The sequence below is a fragment of the Emys orbicularis genome, chromosome 3, assembly GCF_028017835.1.
Source record: "Emys orbicularis isolate rEmyOrb1 chromosome 3, rEmyOrb1.hap1, whole genome shotgun sequence".
NCBI classification, from domain to species: Eukaryota; Metazoa; Chordata; order Testudines; family Emydidae; genus Emys; species Emys orbicularis.
Window position 1 is genome coordinate 113,551,255 of NC_088685.1, and position 18,059 is coordinate 113,569,313.

Genomic DNA, 18,059 nt, shown 5'->3' on the forward strand with positions numbered 1-18,059 from the left:
TATAGTCATCTCAGAGGGGGGCTCACTCTTCATCCCTAAGGGAAGCTACTGCAGCCAATAGTGAAATCTGAGCTGGCTTCTCCAATTAGCTGCCTACCTAGAGGCAAGAAACTACATTAGCAGTTCAGAGGAGGAGCCATCTTAGCTGCAAGTATCAGGGGGTAGCCCTGTTAGTCTGTATCTACAAAAACAACAAGGAGTCTGGTGGCACCTTAAAGACTAACAGCTTTATTTGGGCATAAGCTTTCGTGGGTAAAAACCTCACTTCTTCAGATTTCTTCAGATAGCATCTGATGCTATCTGAAGAAGTGAGGTTTTTACCCACAAAAGCTTATGCCCAAATAAAGCTGTTAGTCTTTAAGGTGCCACCAGACTCCTTGTTATCTTAGCTGCAGGCGGCCACCTAGTGGCTGGGAAGAAGCTAGATGAGATCTTGGTGCTTTGGTGGAAGCCCAGGTGGCTCTGTCAAAGCTACACATTGCCCACCAAACAGTATCGTGGAAACCTCTCTATAGGCCAAAAGCCTAGTCTCAGGGAAAGTTTGCAGTGTTACCCTAGTGATGGGGTAACCATTGAGGGGAAGCTCTGCAACTAAAAGTCATAGTGTCATAGAGTTTAAGGCAAGAAGGGATCTACAAAGTATCTAGTCTGGCCTCCTGTATATCACAGGCCACCAACACCTGCGCACTAAACCCAACAACCAAAATTAGACCAAAATATTACAGCCTACAGGAGATAAGATGATTATGTGCCACATGCAAAGAATAGGCAGGACCAAGATGAACCAATGCCCGAGGTCCCTGCAGTGGCAGGGAAATATACCCAGATAATTCTGGTAAGTGACCTGCACCCATGTTGCAAAGGAAGACAACTAAACTCCCAAGGTTACTGCCAGTCTGACCCAGGAAAAAATTCTCTCTCAGCCCGACATATGGTGATCATAGATTATCAGGGTTGGAAGGGACCTCAGGAGGTCATCTAGTCCAACCCCCTGCTCAAAGCAGGGCCAATCCCCAACTAAATCATCCCAGCCAGGGCTTTGTCAAGCCTGACCTTAAAAACCTCTGAGGAAGGAGATTCCACCACCTCCCTTGGTAACCCATTCCAGTGCTTCACCACCCTCCCAGTGAAAAAAGTTTTTCCTAATATCCAACCTAAACCTCCCCCAGTGCAACTTGAGACCATTACTCCTTGTTCGGTCATCTGCTACCACTGAGAACAGTCTAGATCCAGTTAGACTATGTGCATGTGAGCAACAACCAGCCAGCCAAGCACCTGAGAGAGAGAGAGAGAGAGAGGATGCTTGGTGCCAACTCAGAGCCCTAGCCCACCCCCATTCAATGTCCCACCTCCAGCCACGGTCATCTGAGTCTTCAGAATACTTGGGGAGGGGAAGGGTGGAAGGAATCCTCTGCAACTCTGAAGCATGAGTTTTAGACACATAAGACATTATCTGGAATTGAGCCCCAAGGCTGCTGAGTCCTGCCCCCTTCCCTCACAAGAAACCCATCATACAAGTGCACTCATAAATTTGTTCAAGCCCAGCTATCTTAAAACTAATTAAGTTATTTGTTCCCACAACTTCTACTGGGTGGCTCATCCCACTGATGGCTAGAAACCTTTTAATTCTCAGCTTGAATTTGTTCTTGGGCCAACATTGTCCTTTAGTTTAAATAGCTCTTCACCCTCCCTGGTATTTACTCACCTAATATATTTATAGAGAACAATTATATCTCCTCTCAGCCTTTGTTTTCCTAGACTAAACAAGCCAAGCTTGACACCTTTTAAAAGTGAATGATGAGATTAGCACCAGCAATTAGAGGGTTTAAAAAAAAAAAAAAAGTTAGGCCCTGATTGCAGGATTCTGGAAATGTAAGGTCTGGCCTACTTATGTAAGAAATTATAGACTAATTGGTACTGATTGATTCAGTAGTAAAGGAGAGATATGTTGGTTTATGATTTGAAATGTTAAAGTAAACAGAATATCTAAAACAGATTTACAGAGGTCCATATTTAAATATCTTCAATTAGTTCCTTGGTAGGCTCCAGATACAGGAGGAAAAGTTAAGCGAAGGAAGATTAAAGAGAACAGAAAATTAATAAAAATAATTATAATAGATCACAGCATTTGTGATTTCTTTCACTAGAATGCTGTAAGGAAATTTGGATTTGGGGGCACAAGGGATTCTGGAATATCAGGTCACTACACATACTAATAATTATAGAGCATTCTTAATCCATAGATCTCAAATCACTTTCAAAGGAAAGTAAGTATCATTATCTCAATATATAGATGATGAAACTGAGATACAGAGAGATGAGATGACTTGCCCAAGCTCACATGTCAGGGGCAGATCTAGGGGTAGAACACAAAAGAGAATTCCTGAATGGAAGTCTAATGGCCTGTCCATTAGACTATGCTGCCTCTCCTAAACTACAATGGTTTGGGAGTGATGGAGAGAGAAAGATTGTTGTAACAGGGTTCACTCACCACTCTGGCTCCTCCTGCCAGCTGTCATGGGAATTAGCTCTGCATGTTAGTATGCCCTCTTCAGATGGTGCTTCATCACTGTCACTCCTGCTCTAGGACCCACATCTCTCCGAGCACCGCAACATCCTCTTGAGCAACACAGCCCTCCAGCCATACCACACACTGTGCTGCCCCTTTCTGGGGGACCTGCAATCTGCTGTTCAGCCACTTTCCTTAGTGGCTATGCAGCAAATTATCTGGCCACTTCCTTGTGGCCCCAACATCCTCTTTGCCCTTGCCTCAGCCTGCAAACTCCAGCAGCTGTCTCTCATTCCCCCAGTCCCTGCTAGCAGCACTGCTCTGTCCAGGGTGCCGTCAGTTCTCTCAGCCCTCCAGAGACACAGGCCTTCCTCCCTGGGCTCCCAGCAGAGAACAGTCCTCCTCTGCTCTGCAGCTCCCTTTTTATATGGGCCTTCTTGGCCCTGATTGGCTGCTCCCTTCAGCCCTTCTCTGATTGACTGCCTCCTGCACAGCCTCTCTAGGTCTCTATTAACCCCTTAGAGCCCAGTGTGGGGCGGGTGCCCCATCACACCTGTATAAACACTTCCTTTGAGGAATCTGGCTCAGTGATAGCTTCTCATTGTCTCCCTATCTTTGTTGTGATCTGGCACTGTTTTTGGAGTGATTCTTGTGATTCTAGCTAGTTTTATTTGAAGTGTTCTCATTAGAATTTACTTCCCAGTCTTGTTCAGGATAGCTTCTCTTTAGTATAGGCCTTTTTATTTTTACAATACTAAAATTTCTGAGATGAGGCACAAATATGTACATTGTATCAGATCTTTTTTTCATTTCTTTAAAATTTGCCATAATTGAGTTTGTGTTTGTGATGTTACTTGGTTCAATTTTAGGAACTCATCATTCTGTCAAGTTTCACTGGCATCTCCGAACTACACTAGGAAAATCAATTATGGTGTGCTGAAACAGCCTTGGATGAAAGTTCATCCAATGAACTCTAGGAAATCATTTAGCATCTTCCAAATTCCTAGACTAAAAAGGTAATTGCTGCCTCCTCATTATGATTAATAAGCCACCTCTACTAAACTCCAAGACAATATCTGTTTGCAATCTTAAAAAAAATCAAAATCCCAGAGAGAGGCTGCTAAGGTACTGTCTTGACTGTCCTGTGAGCTGTCTACACTGAATTAATTGTGTTTGAATTATATATAATGATCAACTGTGAAGAACAGGAGCTCTGAAATAAATAGACCATGCTCACAAAATACAAAAGAGTCACAAGTGAAGGGATTCTTACATAACCAATGCTACTATGGTGAGACAGAATGCCAGCAAAAAGATTATAAGGCATTGCAAATTATTCATCAGGAAGAAGGGCCCTAAGGCTAAGGTATGTAATCCAACAGAAGCCTTGTGTGTTTGTATGGAAGAGTTTTGAATACTAATAAGTACTAATCAGTCAAAATCAGCTCTGCTCCATGGATGTTGAGGGCATTCGGTACCCTCAGTCCAGCAAAGATTAATGCATATGCTTAATTTATGCCCTATAAGTAGCCCCATTGAAATCACAGTGCATAAAGCTGAGCACATGTCTAAGTCTTTGCAGGATCAGGGTTTTAGTAAAGTAACTTGACCAAGAGGACTACTGAAAAATAACCCGAACAGCAATATTCCCCATTCCAAGCATTTGGCCTTAATGATTGTTATTCCAGTTGCAGAAAAGGTCAAAGATATGGACCTTGAAGGGGCCAGGACAAAGTTAGTAAAATAAGAAATACAGTAAACCTTAGCAAAATGGGAAGCTCTATGTGAAACGGGAAATTTCTCTGTAGTTGTTTGTTTTTTGGTTTTGGTCTTTTTAATTTGTTTATTTGTTTTCTGTTAAGTAGTTTCCTCGCCAACATTTACCATTTTTGAAGACTGATGAATCAAAGGAACAGGAGACAAGTCAGAACCTTAAAAATAAAATCTGCAGTGAGGCGTGGATGTACAGTGAGATGTTTTAAAAGGTACATCAACGTTTTAGGAATGTGCGCCCTGAATATTAAACAAGCTTTTATGTTGCCAGAACTGCTGCCTAGAACCAGCCCTTCATTCTCTATTATGTTCAGAATGTTTAAAAATGTGTAGGCAGTGAGTTCTCCCTAGATTATAGAGTGGTTCAGAGAATAAATGTGCACTTCAGCCAGATTGAATATAGCTTGTATCTGTTTAACTGCCTTATTGCTAAGTAACGCAGAAGCTAGAAGGCCATGCTTCCGCTGATATGTATATATAAAATAATAATAGTAATAATAATTAATGATAAATACATAAATAAAAAGTAGGGAGAAAGGATAAATACTCACTCTGCAGTCCCACTCCACAGATCAGCAGCAGTGTTCTGGAGTCTGGCCCTGTCCTCTGAGCCCTGATTGGCTAGGGGAAGGGCAGACAAGAGAAGCTGGCCATTCCACTGCTTGAGAGCCTTGGCTGGCTAGAGACCTGGCAGGAGACCCCCCATCCCTACTTGCTGCTGCCAATTCTCCTTGGCTAGATTGGAGGATGGGATTAAGGTTCAAGAAAGGACTGCACAGGCTGCTAGAGAGGGCACATGCTGGTGCAGGGACACAACAGACTGGGAGTCTGAGCTCAGAGCAGGGGAACGTGCTAAGGGAAGAGCCTATCTGTATGGCCACGATGCATAGGTGCTGGAATTAGGGGTGTTGGGAGTGCTGCTGCACCTCCTGGCTTGAAGTGAATTCCATTATATACAGGGTTTACAGTTTGGTTCAGTGGTTCTCAGCACCCCCATTTAAATTGGTTCCAGCACCACTGCCACCATGAGCTTGCTTCATGGGTGATAATTGGCCAGAGCCGAAAGGGAAGGAGGTGCACTGACTGGTAATTGAGGGACTAATGCTGGTGGGGCACTGGAACTGTTTGTTGGCTCATAAAGGTGGCAGGTTAAATCTCTGCCTCCCCAAGGCTGTAGAAGGTCCTTCACCCCAAGGCAAGGGGTGGGAGGTTGGAACTAACTAACAGAGAAGGGATCCCACACCATACCCACATTCCCTAAATACATTTAATTGAAAGGATCATAGGTTTATAGATTTCAGAGAGTTCGAGGCCAGAAGAGAACATAGATCATCAAATCTGACCTCCTGTATATCATAGCTCATTAAATCTCACCCAGCTACCCCTACATTGAACCCAATGACTTAAGTTAGACTAAAGCATTTCAGTCCTCCGGAGACAAAACTGTAGTGTTCCACTAGCAGAGAACAGGAGAGATTGAGGTGCCACCAATGCACAAGGCACCTGTGATGGCAGGGATTGATCAGGTAAAATATGCCCAGGTGATCCCAGAAGGCACTCTACACCACATGCTGCAGAGGTAGGCAATGCCCACCCACTGCCTCCTGCCAGTGTGACCTGGGAGAAAATTCCTTCCTGACCCCTAATCTGGCAATCAATTTGATCCTTTGCATGTGGGCACACAGCCTGGCACCTACGAAAGAGTATTCTCTATACCACCTCAGAGCACTGTTTCACCACATCTAGTGTCCCACCTCCAGCTGTGGCCAACCTCTGATTCTTCAGAGGAAGGTGGGGAAAAAAAACAACCAACCCCAAACCAATGAAACAAAAACAGAATACATCTGACAATTATATCTTTCCTGATGCCTGAAGGCGACTGACTGAAGCCCTGAAGCATGAGATTTGATATGATTATTTGATTAATGTGGAGCTGAGAGTGTTATGAGCATGTGGAGGGCAATTCAGGCATTCCGTTTCTCCCTGTGGCCTATGAAGGAAGGGGATGAACAGGGGGACTCATAGATTCCAAAGCCAGAAGGGACCACTACGACCATGCAGCCCAATCTACTGTACACACAGGCCACAGAACTTCTCCCAGAATATAGCATATCTTTTAAGGAAACATCCAATCTTGTCTTAAAAACTCCAAGTGATGGCAAGTCTGCCACTTCCCCTGGTGAGCTGTTACAATGTTTAATTACCCTCACTGCTAGGAAATTGCATCTTATTGCAATGCTGAATTGGTCTAAATTTCAACTTCTAGCCATTAGATCTTGTAATGCCTTTGCCAGCAAGATTGATGAGCACCCCACTGTCAGATCTCTTTTCCATATGTAAATACCTATACGCAGCGATCAACTCACCTCTCAACCTTCTCTTCGATACACTGAATAAGTTGAACTCCTTAAGCCTCATGTCGTAAGCTTATTTTCCAGCCACTGAATCTTTTTTGTGGCCCTCCTTTGAACTCTCTTCAGGAATTCCACATCCTTGATGGGCACCAAAATGGGATACAGGATTCTAGTACTGGTCTTGCCAATGCATGAACAGAGGCAAGATCACTTCCTTACTTCTACATGGTATTCCACTTTTTATACATCCAAGGATCACATTAGCCCTTTATGCCACAGCACTGCTCTGACAGCTAATACTGAGGTGATTTATGATTACCCCCAGGCCTTCTCTGAGAACTGCATTCCAAGATAGAGTCTCCCATCCTACAGTTATTACCTGCATTGTTTTCCCCTGAATGTATTACCTTGTATTTGGTGGCAATAAAATGAACTTTGTTGGATTGTTACCATTTAACCAGGTGATATAGATCACTCTGTACGAGTAACTTGTTCTCTGTGTACTACACCACCAATCTTTGTGTCATCTGTGAACTTTACTAGCAATGATTTTTCATGCCAGGTATCTGTGTTAGGCCAAATATTTCCAGAACACTTCAGCAAAAACAGTTGAGCCATTTGTCAGAATGAAGTTAGGGGACAATGGCTCATGTTAATTTTTATAACAGACATTTCATTGAGCAGGAATTGAACATTGGCAGGAGGATTCTCCTGGTATTGTGGATGTGCCTTTTACTAGCCTCATGAAAAACTGCCCAAATTTGGGAAAATTATAAGCCTTCAAGACATCTCAGTTCATACCTTCCATAAGGTGTGGCAGAGTGCTGAGAACCAGCAGCTCAATCAGCACTCTGGTCATTGTAAAGCCAAATAGTTCCCCCAGAGAGGGCTTGATTGAGGGAACGAGTGGCTAATTTCTAGATCAGTATGGGCTGAGGAGAACTAAAGAGCTAATTAGCCTGCAAGAGTAGAAAACGAGCACAGGAAGGAAGTGCCAGGAGAGGAGAAGAGAGGAGAGGGAAGGAGAGAAAGAAAGGCAGGCCGGTCGGCTGACCAGCCAGCCATGGTAAGGGGACAGCTCTGTGTGGAGAGATCTCTTCCCTCTCTTATGATTGTATGACACTGTAAATAGAATTGCTGCACAGGACTGAAGAGGGTAATGGTTGATAAAACACAAATAAAGTACACAATGGTGGTCACGAACTGGAGGATTCAGAGCCATTTATATGAGAAGATAGGAGTGGAGGGCCAGAGCCTGTCACACTTGTCAGAGTATGGCAGCTAAATTTCCCCAAGAGTCCATCTGTAATGGGTATGGCCCATCCCTGGACTCCAGGAGCTGATCAGGGCTTCCCCTCAATTGTTGCATCTGGCATCCAAGGTCTGCTGTGGCACAAGGCATAGAAATAGAGAACAGGGAGACTGTGAGCACTATCCATTCTCTACACTGAAAGAGGAAAGGATCCTCTGGAAAAAATTGTGTGTGTACATGTAATTAAAGATTATCATTCATATGAACAAGGGAGGCTGAATTAAGGTTGCACAGGGCAATCTTAATTCTATCATTTCCTAACTCTTGAGCGCTTGACTTGACTTTACAACTGTAACTTAACATAATATTTTAGTGTATAATGTTACGAGTCCACAAAAAATGAATAAAATAAAAATTAATAAAGGAGATGATGAGAGAAATGACTTTGCTACAGGCAGAGAAGTTGGCTGAATAGAGTTATCTTTTCCAAGTGGAAGAAAAACTCATCCTGTTCCAAAAAGTTTTGGACCTATACTTTGACTAGATGGCTTCTACCTGGCTTGTATGGCTGAGTAGCTGAGGGTTTTGGGCAGAGGGAGAGGAAAGGAGGGATGATAATGGGGCTGTCAGACTGAGATCACAGGTATTCATAATTAGCTGCTATTTTTTCTCACTACATTTTAAACATGATGGATTAAATTCTCTCCTTTACTCCAACCCTTTGGCGATGCTTTGGCAGCACAAAGGGTCCAGAAAGTCACCAGATCTCCTCATCTGGGGATTTCTTCCAGCTTGGGGGAGTCATAGGGTATGTATACACTGTGAAAAAAAAAACCTGTGGCAGCAAGTCTCAGCACCTAAGTCAACTGACTTGGGTTCACTTTACAGGACTACAAATAGCAGTGCAGACATTCCCACTCGGACTGGAGCCTGGGCTCTGAGATTGACTTGGGCTTGCAGGGCTTGCACTATGGGACTATGAATAGGCAGTGCAGATGCTGGTCTCAGAACCTGGGCTTCCGCCCAAGCGGGAACATCTACACTGCTATTTTTAGCCCCATAGCACAAGCTTGAGTCAATAAACCTGTGTTCCGAGACTCACTGCAGCAGGGTTTTTTCTTTGCAGTATAGATATACCCATAACTGTCAGAGTCAGCAAAGCCAGCTCCTGTACCACCCCCTGGAGCTTCCAATGTAGAGTGTGTGTCAGGGGTGAGATGGAGTCTGGCCAGAGAAGAACTGATGGATAGCTCCTAGGGGACTTTAGAGCAGCCCATTGGACACTGGGTACAGAAGAGAATCCAGACCAAAGTTTTTAATTCCACCCCCCTTCGGGATCAGAATTTCACAGCTTGTTCCCATCTTTAATTCTTCTGAAAGATTATACTGATATTATTGCTCCCTTTCATGAGACACTTTATGCTGCTACATCTGGACTGTAGCTAACAAGGACTCAAAGCTAACAAGCACTGGTTACCTGTTTGTGCCACTTGCACATGGGAGCTGGTGTGCTGAGACCACAGCCTACTATATTGTCTCTTTGTTTCCTAGTACTCCTCTGTTGGTCTGTCTGTATCCATCTGTTGTCTCTTATCTTATACTTAGATTGTAAGCTCTTTGGGGCAGGGACTGTCTTTTTGTTCTGTGTTTGTACAGCGCCTAGCACAGTGGGGTCCTGGTCCTTGACTGGGATTTCTAGGCACTATGGTAACATAAATAAATAATAAATAATAACAATACTAATTAATCAATAATGTGTGCCTGTCTAAGTTACTAGTATTCTTGGGGTGCTAGAGAGAGCAGGACTATACAATGAAGAATGTATTGCAGAACATTTTTTGTAGGGATACAGTGTTATTTTGATTATGAATATTTTAAATATGTTCATAGTTAAGGGCATGTAACATACACTATGTTAATTATTTTGATGCTCGAACAGTGATTGTTATATTTTCTAGTGAGGAGAATCGTGAGGTTTTATTTTCTACTCACCAACATATCGCTATCACCATTCTACTTAGTGACTTAGGCTATGTCTACACTACAGGCTATGTCTACATTACTGCCTATGAATAAACCATTCCCCTGAGCGACATAAGTATGATGGCATAAGCGCTTTCCTGCCGACATAGCTTCTGCCTCTCTCAGATGTGTTTTTTCATGCCGACAGGAGAGCTCTCTCCCGTTGGCATAGAGCATCTTCACCACACACGCTGCAGCAGCACAGCTCTATTGGTACAGCTGCGCCACTGCAGTGCTGTACATATAGACATGGCCTTAATGTCACCAGGTATCTAAACTATGTTTGGTGCAGTTGGAGTAGAGACAGCATCCATATTTTCACGTGCAGCTATGACGAGTAAATAAAAACAGTGCATATCTAGGCAGGAAGTAAGTATGTACTATCTGTTTAAATAGATGTTATTAGTTATATTTGTGGTCATGATGTGTTATTGCTTTGTATTTTGTGTTGCACTGCAGAAAGGAAAGCCCTGGTGGCATGTGATTAGCATTATGCACATGAGTAATCTCATGGAAGTGGTTTGGACTACTCACGGTGCATTCAGTTAAACACATGCTTAACTGGTTGCTAGACTGGCAGGGATGGCTCTGGCTTTTTGGCTGCCCCAAGCAAAAAAAAAACAAAAAACCAAGAGCGGAGCGCGGGTGCAGGGGGACCGGCTGGGGGGGGCGGGGAAGGGAGCGGGCGGGAGAGAGAGAGAAGGGGGCGGCCAGGGCTACAGCAGGAGCGCTGCCACGCGGCCCCTCCCACTGCGCCGCCTCCTGCCGCCTGCCGCGAGGGCTCCGCTCCGGTCGGCGGGGAGGGAAGGAAGAGGACTGCCCTGCAGGGCGCTCTGGTTCTCCGCGCCGCCGCCCCCTACAGGGCGGCCGGAGAGCAACAAGAACACACACACACACACACACACACACACAAAAAGCGGCCGTGCTGCCCTAGGATTGGGCAGAATGCCGCCTCCAACAATCTGCCGCCCCAAGCACCAGCTTGCTCAGCTAGTGCCTGGAGCCGGCCCTGTAGACTGGGGATTTATTTGTTTCTGGTTGAGGAGAGAAATGGACACTTTTTCTGACTCTGTGAAGTCAGAGTCATATTAGAATAAATGATACCGTTTTCAGTTTTTTCCAATGTAATAATTTTTCTCTGATTAAAACTTGACATAGTAATTTTTGATATATTGAGCTTGTGTGAATTAGTTTATGTGGGGGGCGAGTCTGTCACGCATACTCACATTAAGCAAGGGTAGCAGATTTGGACCATTAATAGATATCTGTAAACCATACAGTTGATGCTTGGTTTTTTTTAGAAATCACACTTTTTATGAGATATTTTGTAATTCTGAATATTTTGTAATCTAGCCTCTTCATGAGAGAAATAGTGTCATTTTGTAATTGAATATTTCATATCTGACTTCAGTCATATTTCTGTAGCTATAGATATAATGTGGTATGGTACAGAGTTAGTACATTTATTGTCTGAGATTGTCTAACAACTATAAAAGAATATTATCAATCTTTTGATTGGCTCACCAACATGAATGTAGTATTGGAAATCTCCAGCATCTTCCTGACATTCAATGTTTTAATCTTTATCTTCTCCAGCATGATGATGATGAAGAAAGGGGATGGGTTTGGGGGTTTTCAGTTTCAGCTACAGTATGAAGTAGATATAAAAAATTCCAGGGGGAGAATGTCTATAAAGCTGTTCCTCTTTTCCTGATCTGCCCCTACTGCTACAGTGGAGTGAGTGGGTTGAATACAGTTGCTCTCCTAGCTAGAGTTTATGGAATTGTAGATAAAGGGTTAAGATGATGTTGTTGCCCCTTTCCTTGTTTACTCTCTTACTTCATTTAACTGCCTCAGCTCTGAGCCAGGGGACAGAGATTCAAGCAGTCAGAGAACATGGCGGGAGTATTTTATGCTTCACACTCTCCCACCCTCAGCCAACAATAAATTCACCCACCAAACATGATTATGGCAAAGATTGCAGAGAGGACTTTCAAAAGAAGAACAGACATCATGATGAAATCGGCCCAGCACAGAATGCCTGTGATTAATAAGAGCCATGTAGATCAGGGAGCAAGTAAGCTCAATCACCACATAAAAAAGGCAGCCAAAGCTTTGCTACAAAAGCCATTTCTCTTCAAAGATTGGTCATAAATCAGTCTGTGGGGAAACATTCCATCCTCTAGGCAAAATTCAATCAGCAGGTCTCTTTCCACACTCGTGCTGGACTTACATAGTGATTGAAGGCAATGTGACTTCCTCCAAGCTTGTTTCTGTTCTTCTTTGAAGCAGACCCCTTCATCTGTCACGCCTGTATATATGCCTGGTTCTGCCACATTTACTGTGTTCAACTATTTTGATGATCAAAGAGTATTTATTTTATATGTTCTAGCAAGGAGAATCTTTATGTTTTGTTTAATTTTTTTAGACTCACCAATGTACTGTTTTCATTACTCTGCTTAATGTCTCCAGGCATCTGAGCTATGTTTGGTACAATTGGAGTACAGATGGCATCCATATTTTCAGCAGCAACTATGAAGTGTAAATTAAAAAATGGCACATATTTAGGCAGGAAATAAGTATATATTATGTTTTTAAATCTGTGCTATTAGTTATATTGGTGGTCATAGAATGTTCTTGCTTTGTATTTTTTGTTGGACTGTAGAAAGTAAGGTCTCAACCTTGCTAATACGTATGCACAATCTTAGCTTTATGCACATGAGTAATCTCATTGAAGTGACTGGGAATGCAGACTGTGAACAAAGTTAAGCATATACTTATTTATTCACAGGACTAGGCCTTATTGAGGCCTATGCAACCTAAATTTGACTTCCTGTCACCAGGCCTGCTGCTGGCAGCACTGAGCAGTCTTGGCTACTCCATTGATTCCATTTTACTCCACACAGCTTTTGTGTCCACAGACTGACAGCACAGAGGAGCTACCGATTGGAGCGGGTGGGGAGGCTATGTAAAGGTCCATGGAAATGAATTCAGTCATTGGATTGAACTAGCTTCCACACAGTGGTCCTGAGCTCTGTGGCTTGGAAGTAAACAATTCCCTTTAACTCTAGTAGTACATCTGCCCAATAGTTAGCCAAGTTACTCAGGCCAGGCACTGGCTGTAGATTTCACAGCCAGTGCAACTACAGGGGAGAGAGGAAGTGTTGTGGAAGAAGAGAGGTTGCTTACTGCAGTTTTCCTCTCCTGGCTGGCTGGCCCTTCTGTCCCTTCTGACTGTAATCTGGGTAGAGGAAGTGAGTAATTAGGGGATGAGGAACATAGAGGAAAGAATAGAGGGATGGGATGGGAAAGGGAGGATTCAGGGGAGAAGAACGGAAGGCCTAAGTAGTGGTAGAGAGAAGGAGAGTAGCCAAAAGAAAAAAGAATATAAATGGAAAACAAAGGGGGGACAGAGAGGAGAAGACAAAAGATTTGGGAAAGTGAAGAATGAATATAATCAGGATGGGGAAGACAGAAGGGAGATAAGACAAAATGGTGGAGGGAAGAGAAGACAAATTGGTGGAGGAGAGATTGGAAAAGACAGTTTTGAAGAAAGAGATACACAAGAAAACATGGAGATGCAATACCACTACATTTTATAGAAATTTTGTTTTATTCAACTTTTTGTATCCATGATTGAATGGTCTTTAGGTTATTTACAGTTGGAAAAATATTTTAATGTCCCCGGCATCTGGCCAGGGAAAGAGCAAGATCCCCTACTCAAACTTGACCTCCTTTGGCACCATCTATCACCTTTACTCTGAAACTTGACAAGTATGTGACTCAGCACAGTGCCCCTATGGGATGGGCAGGCCAAGATCAGCCAGGGGCTGTGGTAGAAAATCAAGTTTTAAAAAAAATCCTATTCTTCAGCCTTCAGGCTAAGTGAGAGGGATTACAACAGCACCACTTTGTCAAGCTTTCATTTCCTCTTCTCATTCATGGAGTAATTCTTGAAATGTCCAGTGTATGAAAAGAAAAACAAAAGGCGTTTACAATTGCTAGCTGAAATATGATACTGGCACCTGATTTTAAATGAGAAGAATCAGCTGAGCTAGTTAAAAAATGGCATCATGACAACCCTATCCAAGTCCCTCAGTGCAGGCGATTGAAGGAAACAATGTATAATGCTAATTACTCTACAGTAATGCCAATGTTCTTTATTCACTGAGGGATTTTCACTGGCACAGAGGACCCAGTTGAAAAATGCAATTCCATGCAAAAGACCGTGTGCCACCAAAATATAGTTCACAATACAAACATTATCTGCCATGCACTAGGTGGATAGCGATTATATACTTTATTCTGTAATCTCATGCAGGGTTGATTATACTGCACTATGCAGAGACAGAAGGGTAATAGGACTGCATAAACTGATTGAATTTCGCTATCCAAATTTTGCCAAGCTGTTCTACACTGATTACAGCCAACTTAGATGAAATGAATAATAATGAAATTAAGGCAAATTATTTGTTCAGCAAGCTCCATTGCTATTTGTCTGGCATGTTGTAATGTAATTAGAGCTGATCAAACTATTAATTGTGAACAATTTATTAGTCACATTTGGCCTTTTTCTGTTTGTGAATTGTCTGTGAACACATCCCGGCTTTTATAGACTTTTTTTGTTACTTGTAATTGCTCAAAAATATTTAAACCTGTTCTTGAACTGTTCTTATCGAGTACTCTGGAGCATTTGTTTTCAGAATTTATTATTAGGGCTGTCAAGTGATTAAAAAATTAATCATGATTAATTGCATGATTAAGAAAATTAATTGTGATTAATCATGCAATTAATCATGCTGTTAAACAATAATAGAATACCATTTATTTAAATATTTTTGATGTTTTCTACATTTTCAGATATATTGATTTCAATAACAACACAGAATACAAAGTGTACAGTGCTCACTTTATATTTATTTATGATGACAAATATTTGCACTGTAAAAAACAAAAGAAATACTATTTTTCAAGTCACCTTATACAAGTATTGTAGTGCAATCTCTTTATCCATGAAAATTGAACTTACAAATGTAGAATTATGTACAAAATATAACTGCATTCAAAAATAAAACAATGCACCCAGGAGCCGGCAAACAGGGCTGCTAACAGGGGAGTTTGAGTGGGAGTTTGCAGGGGGAGGTGGAAGGGGAGGCAGGAGGGCGCGGTGTCCCGTGTGCTGTGTTTCCCCAGGTGCAGTGGGCAGAGACAACAGCAGCCATGAGCCAAGCAGCGGGGGACACAATGCAGATGATTGCATGTGGCAGCTGCGGTATGTACATGGTCCTAGCGGGGGTGCCTGACCAGAGGTATGTCTGCATGAAGTGCCGCCTAATAGAGCTGCTGGAAGAAAAGATCCGAGGTTTGGAGATGCAGGTAGATACCCTGGTAGAGTTTAGAAGGGGGTTCAAGCAGCTAATGGAGCAAAGGCAAGGAGTGGCAGAAGGGGAATGCTCAGGGGTTCAGGTTGAAGCAGGGGCTAAGGTCTGTGAGGGGGGAATGTCAGGGGGAGAACAAGGGCAGTGGAAGCATGTGACCGTGAGAAGCAGGCCAAGGAAAAGGAGGGCCAGTGAAGGAGAAATAGAGCTCAGGAACAGGTTTGGGTGTTTGGATAACGAGGAAGGGGTGCAGCAGGTGGTAACTGAAGGTGGGAGGGTGAGGAAGAAGAGAAGAGCTGCTAGTCCCATAGAAAGAGAGGAGGAGTTGATGGAGACAGCACCAAATCTGGGCCCCGGAAGGATACAGGATGGCATAAGGGGGATTATAAGGGAAAATAGGAACGGACAGGGGTTGCGACTAGAGGGAACAGGGGATAGATTAGTAGATCGCACTGTCACCAGGCAAAGGCAGGTTTATGTGATTGGGGACTCCTTACTGAGGAGGTTAGACAGGCCTGTGACCAGGGCAGACTCAGAGAACAGAAGGGTGTGCTGTCTACCGGGCGCTAAGATACGGGATGTGGACCTCCGGTTGAAAAGGATCCTAAAAGGAGCAGGTAAGAACCCCTTGATCATCCTTCACGTAGGAACGAATGACACGGCTAGGTTCTCGCTGGAGAGAATCAAGGGTGATTATGCCAGGCTGGGGAGGACGCTTAAAGAAATCGAGGCTCAGATCATCTTCAGTGGGATTCTGCCTGTTCCTAGAGAAGGGCAGCAAAGGGCTGACAGGATTGTGATGATAAATAGTTGGCTAAGGGAGTGGTGCTATAAGGAGGGCTTTGGGATGTATGGCCACTGGGAGGCTTTCGGGGACAGACAACTGTTCTCACGGGATGGACTTCACCTAAGTAGGGAAGGAAATAGACTTCTGGGAGGGAGGCTGGCTCATCTCATCAAAAGAGCTTTAAACTAGGAATTTGGGGGAGACGGTTGGGAGATGTCCAGTTAATCTCCACGCCAGATTACAATATTGAGAAGGAGGGTGACGAGATAAGAACGGACATAGCCAGGGGGAAGAGATTGGACATAAGGAAAAGGGGGGGGGGATGGATATTAGACTAATAGGTCATACTGGCGGTACGGTGTCCGTACCAAATTGGATAACGAATGTGAGAGAGGCTAAACGGCATAAATTAAGATGTTTATACACCAATGCGAGAAGCCTAGGTAACAAAATGGAGGAATTGGAGCTCCTGGTCCGAGAAATGAAACCAGATATCATAGGAATAACCGAAACGTGGTGGAACGGTAGTCATGACTGGAGTACAGGTATGGAAGGGTATGTGCTGTTTAGGAACGACCGGAACAAAGGTAAAGGTGGGGGAGTAGCATTGTATGTCAATAATGAGGTAAACTGTAAAGAAATAATAAGTGATGGAATGGATAACACAGAGTCTGTCTGGGCAATACTCACATTGGGTAAAAAAACAACTAGAGCCTCCCCTGGGATAGTGCTTGGGGTGTGCTATCGACCACCGGGATCAACCCTGGATATGGACAGAGAACTATTTAATGTTTTTAGGGAAGTAAATACTAATAGGAACTGTGTAATCATGGGAGACTTTAACTTCCCGGATATAGATTGGGGAACAAATGCTAGTAACAATAATAGGGCTCAGATTTTCCTAGACGTGCTAGCTGATGAATTCCTTCATCAAGTAGTTGCTGAACCGACGAGGGGGAATGCCATTTTAGATTTGGTTTTGGTGAGCAGTGAGGACCTCGTTGAGGAAATGGTTGTAGGGGACAACCTTGGCTCGAGTGATCATGAGCTGATTCGGTTTAAACTAAATGGAAGGATTAACAGAATTAAATCAGAGACTAGGGTTTACGATTTCAAAAGGGCTAACTTTAATAAATTAAGGCAACTAGTTAGGGAAGTGGATTGGACTAACATATTTACGGATCTAAAGGCGGAAGGCGCCTGGGATTATTTCAAGTTGAAGTTGCAGGAGCTGTCGGAGGCCTGTATCCCGAGAAAGGGAAAACGGTTCGTAGGCAAGAGATTTAGACCGAGCTGGATGAGCGAGCATCTCAGAGCGGTGATTAAGAAAAAACAGAGAGCGTACAAGGAGTGGAAGATGGGAGGGATCAGCAAAGAAACCTACCTTACTGAGGTCAGAGCATGTAGAGATGGAGTGAGAAAGGCCAAAAGCTGTGTAGAGTTGGACCTTGCGAGGGGAATTAAAACCAATAGTAAGAGGTTTTATAGCCATATAAATAGGAAGAAAACAAAGAAAGAAGAAGTGGGACCGCTGAAGACTGTAGATGGAGTGGAGATTAAGGATAATCTAGGCATGGCACAATATCTAAACAAATACTTTGCATCGGTCTTTAATGAGGCTAATGAAGGGCTTAGGGATAGTGGCAGTGTGACAGATGGGAATATAGGAGGGGGGATTGACATTACCGTATCCGAGGTAGAAGCCAAACTCGAACAGCTTAACGGGACTAAATCGGGTGGACCGGATGATCTTCATCCGAGAATATTAAAGGAACTGCGCGAGAAATTGCAAGCCCATTAGCGATAATTTTTAATGAATCTGTAAAATCGGGGGTGGTACGGTTTGACTGGAGAATAGCTAATGTGGTTCCTATTTTCAAGAAGGGGGAAAAAAGTGACCCGGGTAACTACAGGCGTGTTAGTTTAACATCTATAATATGCAAGGTATTGGAAAAATTTTTGAAGGAGAAAGTAGTTAAGGACC